This window comes from Coffea arabica, chromosome 4e, assembly GCF_036785885.1.
Source record: "Coffea arabica cultivar ET-39 chromosome 4e, Coffea Arabica ET-39 HiFi, whole genome shotgun sequence".
Taxonomy (NCBI): Eukaryota; Viridiplantae; Streptophyta; class Magnoliopsida; order Gentianales; family Rubiaceae; genus Coffea; species Coffea arabica.
In genome coordinates, this window is record NC_092317.1 from 34528414 (window position 1) to 34537253 (window position 8840).

At 37.5% G+C, this 8840-nt stretch overlaps 1 pseudogene; it reads right to left on the bottom strand.

Moving 5' to 3' along the window:
- Positions 1 to 3917: 3917 nt before the first annotated feature.
- Positions 3918 to 5285, bottom strand: LOC113740933 (probable dolichyl-diphosphooligosaccharide--protein glycosyltransferase subunit 3B; annotated as a pseudogene).
- Positions 5286 to 8840: the final 3555 nt, after the last annotated feature.

Consider the following 8840-nt stretch of genomic DNA (forward strand, 5'->3'; position numbering starts at 1 on the left):
GACCTCTCATGCACTTGTATTCATATTAATATTATTCACTCCTAATTGTCCCAAAATGAGGGTCTAAAGTCCCTCAATTAAATTGCGTGTGTAAAAACGCGTATCTCCAAATTAAGCGCGATAAAGTGAAACCTCCAAGAATTTCTTATAACGATAGTACTAATAACTATCACTTGAGTACTTAAACATAAAATTACCTATTTTAGGACAATTATAGAAGTCTCCAATTTTCCAAACTTATAGTACCCTCAATCGGGTAAAATTTCCAAACACGTTTTCACTATTTTCATTGAACGAGCTTCCAAAAATTAATTTTTGAAACAAGTCACTTTAAAAATATAATGAAGCTATAATTCCATGTATTTAGGTCTAATGAGGATAGAAAATAATATTCGGGGCAATTATCCAAATAAATAATTAAATGGGCCAAAAATAGGTTTTTTTTTTTAAATAAGAATTTTACGAGTCCTCACAAAAGTAAAATAATTTACGAGTCCTCACATCCTCTCCCCCTTAAGAGAATTTCGTTTTCGAAATTATACCTTGATTTGCGAACAGGGTTGGATATTTTCCTCGAATTTTTTCTTCAATTTCCCAGGTTGCTTCCTCTAGTCCATGCTTCTTCCAGAGAACTTTTACCAATGGAATCCGCTTGCTCCTCAGTTCTTTCACTTTACGATCTTGGAGCTTCACCGGTTTCTCCTCATAGGTCAGTGTCTCATCAATTTCTATACTTTCCGGTTGCAAGATATGAGAAGGGTCTGGATGATACTTCTTAAGCATGGACACGTGGAAAACGTTGTGGATCCGAGACAAACTCGGTGGTAGTTCCAACTTATATGCTACATTTCCCACGCGTTGGATAATTTTATAAGGTTCTACAAATCTCGATTGTAACTTCTTTTCTCTTCCTGCCATCAAACTCGCTTTCAGAGGTGTAATCTTAAGAAATACTAGATCTCCAACCGCAAATTCTAAATCCTTCCTTTGGTTATCCGCATAACTCTTTTGATGACTTTGTGCGGTCTGAATCCTCTGGCGTACCAACTTCACTTTTTCATTCGCCTCCTCAATCCAAGACACCGTAGTTAGGTCTAAAATTTTTCGCTCACCTACTTCATCCCAACAAATCGGAGATTTACACTTCCGACCATAAAGTGCTTCATACGGGGCCATTTGAATAGAAGAGTGGAAGCTATTGTTTTAAGCAAATTCCACCAATGTCAAATACTTACTCTAACTCTTCCAAAATCCAAAACACAAGTTCTTAACATGTCTTTAAAGGTTTGAATTGTCCTCTCCGACTGTCCATCGGTTTGGGGATGGTATGTAGCACTGAAATTCAATTTAGTCCCCAACACTTCTCACTACAAAAAAAAAAGATTTCTAGTGACAACAATTTTTGTCAGGAAAAGGTACGTGTTTTGTCGGGAAAATTTTTCGTGACACCAACGTCGTTAGAGAATATTGGTCACCTATACGCCGTCGGCAAAAGGTTTTCCTGACAACTATTGAAATTTTCGTCAGGAAAAGTTTCATTTTCCATGATGCATCATCAGGAAAGGTAATAGTGATGATTTGGTCGTCAAAGAAAGACCTCATATTCTTCACGAGCCTTTGTCGGGAAAGACCCTGAACTTTGTCACTAAATTTTCAATTTTCAATAATAGTCATGCATTGAAACTTGTCGGGAAACTTTAATGATAATACAATGTTATTTTTCCTGACGACAGCTGCATCACTTTTAAGCCGAGCAATTTTAGTCCTAACAAAGTGACCATATCATCTATTTAGACACTCCATCCAATTAAAATATAAAAAGTATGCAAGCAAAATATCAACCAAAACTTCACAAATTATCATTAGTAGGCAACCATAATATGTCAAACCACAAAAGTTAACCATGTCAAACATTTACATATCATCCCATTCCACGATTTGAAACCAATATATATATTGCTATTTATCCCTAGATAACTGCCATATACCTCACATATGATAACTGCCATATACCTAACAAATGGCAATCAAGAGTTCTAGCTCAGTGAGTACATGTAAAAGCTACAAACAGTTACTAGTGAATGAGCATACTAGGGGTTCTTGATAGTTCAAGATGAGGACTAACAAAACACTAAGCTTTACGAACAATCAACCGCCTTTCTCGTTTATATTCAACTTCATCTCTTTGATGCATGATCAGCAACTTCATCGTTTATATTCTGAATCGTGCAGCATCCATTGTGGAATTGTTGAAAAGCCGAAGAGCTTCCGAGACATGGTTCTCATTTGCAAGATAGGACCTGAAAGTATAGAGCAAACCCCACATTAGATGCAAAAGTATTAACAATAATAACAAGGCAAAAACCCCATTAAAAGCAACTATTCTCAAAAACAGAAAAAATTCTGCCGAGGTAGCTAAAACTTGGGCCAAGAATCTCTACAGAGAATCCTTCGAGAGATGCACCTGATCTCTAACTGGCTAGTGCCACAAAAAAGAAAAGTTCCAGAATACTTGGACATGTTGCAACTAAAGGAGAAGTTCCTTATTACATATTGGACCAGCACAAAGGCATGTTGGATCTAAAACCATCTAAACTACAGAGACTCTTGTTGTGTCGTGTGCACATGCAGATTGCAAACTAATGTTTCATTTGAAAAACCAGCAATGACAAAACAAAGTAGACAGTAAGAATACTTCACATATTACTGAGAATTGGAGCATGGGACATGCAAACAGCTTTCAAAAGTAATTGCTTCTGATTGCACACACAATAAGAAACACAGAATTGCCTCTTACACATAATCCCCTCTCATCCTCCATGAGGAACTTTCAACAGTTTGTTGGTGGAAATACTGTACAGGCAAATACAGAAGTACCTGTCTAATTTTAACATAATTCTCCTGCAATACAGAAACTGCAGACTCTGATAATCATGGGTGGCAATGAGTCTGACAGTAGTGTATGTACCTGCATGCACCATTTCATATACTTCAGCAATCAAACTATATAACCATGACGTTAGTCTTACAAAGTACATAAATTTGTAAGCATAACCAAGTGACCACCTCTTTCAAACTATATAACTGCCATTTCACTTGCTGCAAAGTCCAAAGGGTGTGATTCATAACTTCATATACTGGAATAAATGACCAGAAACAAATCTAGAGGAAATAAAAAGAGGAAACCAAAACCAGTTACATGTCAAACAATATCAGTATATTAGTCACAGATATACGCATAGGAATCAGGAGAAAACTTAAATTCCAAGAAAGCAAGCAAAACAGATTTTACAAAGTACTTATTCTTACTCGAACTAGAAAACTAGCACAAAGATCACCGTTGTGCAAGTTGATTGAGAATTATATCACAAATAATATAGCAGTATCCTCTTGCACTAAGCTCTAGCACTCAAGCATCATCCTCTCTAGTCTAATTACTGAGCACGTAGCATAGCCTTTTAAAATGTTATGGAATTGTGAATCAAATTCTCCCAACTCCTGAAGAAACACCCACTACCAATTGCAAATGCCAACTTATAGCTCTAGTTCATAATTTGGCATGTGATTTGCAATTTGGCAGCAGGTTTACCATTCAAAATTGCACATTTCCTCATTTAGTCGGAAACTTATCTCAAAGCCATATCTACGTGTGAAAGAAGATCTAGAACAGATACCATAGAAAACGAGAAAACAAGTGATTGCTATGCTTATTACAAGCATTTCACCAAGACAACACCAAAAAGATACATAAATCACTGCCAATTACATGAATCAATTTTTTTAGCAACAGTTGTAAATACAGAATATGAGCACAAAAGCAAAACAAAAGGTACATTGTTAATTTACAACAAAAATAAAACGTCAATTTTCCTTATCTGAAACACTAACAAAAACTAACACGGTAGAACAAACTAAAATCAAGAAACCAAAAATGCGACAAGAATGGAAACAAAAACCATCTGAACAGCCCAGAAGGAAATAAACATCACCAACCTCTGAGCATTCCTATTCCTCACATAGACAAGAACATGAGTAACAAAAGCCAGCAACAATCCCACCACAGTGTACAAGAACCCAACCGCGAACCCTTTAGCTCCCAACTGCATCCCGGACCCCTGATAAAAGAAAACCAACTTCCCAGGGTCATTCCTATCAACCAAAAACATGGGCATTTTCCTAATTATGTTATGCATTGAACCGGAGACACTGAAAAAATAGACGAAAATCTCTCCGGTCATCCAAATACTCTTATTGTGCAAAAGGGTGTTCCCATAAATCACTTTTTTCACCAAGAATGGAGCCGAAATCAGAATAACAGCAATGAGAAACATCAATTGCTTCTTAGAAATCAAAGAAGGGCGATCAATTGGCCCAATGCTCAACTTCGTTTTGGCCTCGACAAATTTAGCCATGGATTCGGCGAGCCTTGAGAAATCTGACGCATTTATCTGGACGGAGTCTTTCTTGACATCGGTGGCTTCAACGTGGATAAGTTTGATGTGGGGCAGAGAATTTACTCCGAAAAGGGCGAAAAAGGACTGGGATTCTTGAAATTCGATGTCGAAGAAGAAGAGTTTTTGAGTGAGAAGCTGCAGGGTTGTTGGCTAAAAAGGATTTAGAGACGAGGGAGAGCTCGGATTTGAGAGAAGGGAGGGAGAGTTCGGGTTTGGAGTGGAGTTGTTGGGCGTCGAAGAAGACGAGGAAAGTACAAGGACGATGAGTTGGAATGGATAGAATCCGTTTGAGGAGGGAATCAGTGAGATGGGTAACGCCGCCATTGGGGGACTAGGATTGGAGGGATTCGAGCTGCGAGAGCAAATCCGAACTGGGGTCTTGAGAATTGGTGGAGATTGGGAGGAGGGTGATGAGGAAGAGGACGACGAAGATTGGGGCTTTTGTGAAGGCTATTTTGCGACCTGCTATAAGTTAATGTCCTTCTAAATTCTTTTTTGGTCGAAAAGGAAAAAAACTGGTAGGAGAACAAAAACTTTTCTTGACGAATTGACGTGGGCAAAAGTAGAAAAATATGTTTAAAGTAGCAGTGCCTTTTGAAGGATATTTGCATGACGAATTGTCATAAAAGGTATGATTTTTCTGATAAATAAGTTGGTTGTCATGAAAAATTTGTCACGAAAGAAATAATTTTTTGTAGTGTCTTGCATCTTTTGCCAGAATCTTGAAACAAATCTAGGGTCTCTATCAGACACAATACTTATAGGTATCCCATGTAACCTGATAATCTCATCCAAGTACAACTTGGCTAACTTTTCCAATGGGTACTTCATGCTAATCGACAGAAAATGAGCCGATTTGGTTAATCTCTCCACTATTACCCAAATGGCATCATGACCTCTTTGTGTCCTAGGTAACCTTGATACAAAATTCATAGTGATGTTTTCCCATTTCCACTCAGGTATCTCCAAGGGTTGCAAAAGTCCTGATGGTTTCTGCTGTTCAACCTTAACCTATTGACAAATAAAATAGGTCTGGACAAATTGAGTAATCTCCTTCTTCATGCTCTCCCACCAATACAAACTCTTAAAGTTTTAGAACATTTTATTCCCGCCAGGTTGTACCGTAAATTTCGATCGGTGTGCCTCTTCCAAAATTTCCTTCTTAAGCTCTTCATCTTTTGGCACTACTATCCGATTCCGAAACCTCAATATGCCATTCATTCCCAATTTAAAATCTGATTTTTCTCCCTTTTTGACTTTCTCCACCCACTTTTGCAATTCAGGGTCCTTTTCCTGAGTCTCTTTAATACGTTCCAACAAAGTGGAATTCACTACAATATTCCCAAGAATTACTTTCCTCGGTTCAAATCTAGAATTCCAATAACTAACTTCTTCTAACAAGTGTAATTCCTTAATCATCAATCCGGCCACTTGCACTTGACGACTCAACGCATCGGCCACTACATTGGCTTTCCCTGGATGTTACTTTATCGTGCAATCATAATCTTCCAAAAATTCCATCCACCTACGTTGCCTCAAATTTTGCTCCTTTTGAGAAAACAAGTACTTAAGGCTTTTGTGGTCAGTAAAAACCTCAAATGTTACTCTATACAGGTAGTGTCTCCATTTCTTTAAAGCGAACACTACAGCCGCTAACGCCAAATCATGAGTCGGGTAATTTCCTTCATGCGGTTTCAACTTCCTAGATGCATACGCAATCACTTTATCATTTTGCATTAATACACATCCCAAACCTTCCTTGGAAGCATCTGTGTAGACCACAAAGCTATCTTTCCCATTCGGTAGAGCTAATACAGGCGCTCTTGTCAAACGTCTGTTTAACTCTTGAAAACTCTCTTCACACTTAGGACTCCATATAAACTTTCCACTTTTCTTGGTCAACTCAGTCATAGGTCCAGCAATTTTAGAAAAATCCTTGATAAATCTTCGGTAATACCCTGCTAACCCTATAAAACTTCGAACTTCAATAGGGTTTTTCGGTCGTTTCCACTTTGAAACAGGTTCAACTTTAGCTGGATCCACTTTAATCCCATCCTTAGAAATTATGTGACCCAAGAATGTTACTTCCTTCAACCAAAACTCACACTTGCTAAACTTAGCATACAATTGATATTCCTTTAGAGTTTGTAAAACAATTCTCAAGTGCTTCTCGTGATCCTCCACATTCTTAGTGCTTCAATAGGGTTTGTTTCACTTGTGCACTAAACCTCTAATGCACTTCCTTTAACATTATAATTATCTACTCTTAGTAGTTTCTTAAATCTACACTTAGCCGTTCCAGCTCGATATACGTAAAATTCCAATTCGCGCGCAATAAGGCAAAATTTACGAGAAATTCATATAAAGATTATATAATTAACTACTACTAATGTAATTAATTATGAAATAACCATTTTAAAAATAAAACATGAATCCTCACAAATATTAATTCCTTAAATCTCCAATTTGTCACGAGGTATGACTTTCGAGAAACTATCGATGCGCGTACAGTAAAAGCTTTATTTAAGTTAATCACATCTAATCCCTCAATTAATTTTTCTTAATCTGCTAGTAATCATTCTTAATCCTCCAAGATTTTTGCACTCTCGAATCGATTATTGTCTTGAAAAACGTGTATTCACTATTTCTTACTAAACGAGTCTCCGAAAAATTGAATTTGCTAACGGAACGTTTTAAAAATATAAGCGAGACATTATTCCATGTAAATGAATTTAAAATGGTTGAAATAAATTATTCGGAGAAAACAGGTGAATAAATAATTAAATAAACCAGTAAAATAAGATAAAAATAAGTAAATTTTTGGGTCCTCACATCCTCCCCTCCTTAAAAGAATTTCGTCCTTGAAATTTATACCTTGATTTTTTAATAACTCTAAATACTTCTTTCGGTCTCCTCTTCGACTTCTCAAATTGCTTCCTAGATTCCATAATCTCTCTATAAAACCTTCATTAGAGGGATTTGATTGCGTTCTAACTTCTTCACTTTTCAATAAAATCTTTACCGGCCCTTTCCTCCCGTGACCAATTTTCATCACTCTTACTTCTCCCATTCAAAACTCACACTTATTGAATTGAACTATCCTCCGGTGCCATTCAGGATCTTATTACAGGTCTAGAGGTGTGGACCAATAGATTACATATACATATAAACCGTAAAATCAATTAAAAGCAAGATAAATTTTCATATATCATAAAAGATCATAATAGTTACACTAAGTTATAATAAGTTCATCAAATCATTTCAAAAGAAAAGGGGAAACAACAAGATCAAAATGTGTTAAGTCGCAATTTACAACAAAAGGATGTCATCCCCTATAGAAAATATTACAACCTCTAAAAGCGTCAGTCTATGCTAGGGTAAAACTACAATCCCTATTTGTCGAGTGGAGTCAAATTCACCCCTACTCGTAGAGTTTTCACTACTTGGATCCCTCTTATAATCATTAGTATTAATCACTCCTTCTAGCACTCGACTGATTTGCAGTGGATTTAGCAGGTTGTTGAGAATTTCCTTCTCCCTTAGAAGTTCTAGGGTAATTCAAAAACTTATGCTCGGTACTACCGCACCTCAATCATTTTCCTTGCTTTCTCCAGCACTCGGCCTCAGTGTGGTCAATCTTGTCACAGTATCCGCAAGTTACGCGAGAAGTCACAGCTTGACCAGTTTGAGATTTCTTCTTTTGTTGACCTCGCCTACTCTGATTTCCTTTTGGCAGGGTTTCGCTTAACGGAGTTTCTCCGGGTTTTTTAGGCATCTTCACTCTTCCAGCCCCTTTTTCTATTTTAAGGGGTTGGGTAGACCTCTCGGACTTGTTATTCTTGATTTTGATGATCACAAAGCACTTTGAAATGTTTATCTAATTCTCTTCAAATATAAGTGTTTTGCTTTTTAGAGAATCAGGTACAAAGGTGTCAAGGAAAGAAAATCAATCAAAAGAAGAAGCAAAAACAGGGCACTCATGTCGGACGTCCGAAAGGAAACTGTCAGATGTCCGAAAGGATGAAGAACATCAAGAAGGAAACTCCTTCGGACGTCGGGGAGGATCAGACGCACTCTTCGGACGCATATCGATCGCGTTGGACGTCCGAAAAATTTCGCAAAGTTTTGATGACTCTCTGGACGACGTTCAGACGCAGATGCTTTCGGACGATAAAATCCAATCGGACGTCCGAACGACAACTTGGTGATTTTCGGACGATGGGATCGGACGATGATTAAGCTGTCGGACGTCCGACAGCCCCAACGGCTAGCTAACTCTTCATTTACCTTCTATCCGTTGGAAGCATTAATGAAGCCCATTTTTGGTCCCCTTCAAATGCAAACGATTCTGAACGAGAAAGAGATTTTTGCACACTTTGTTTACAA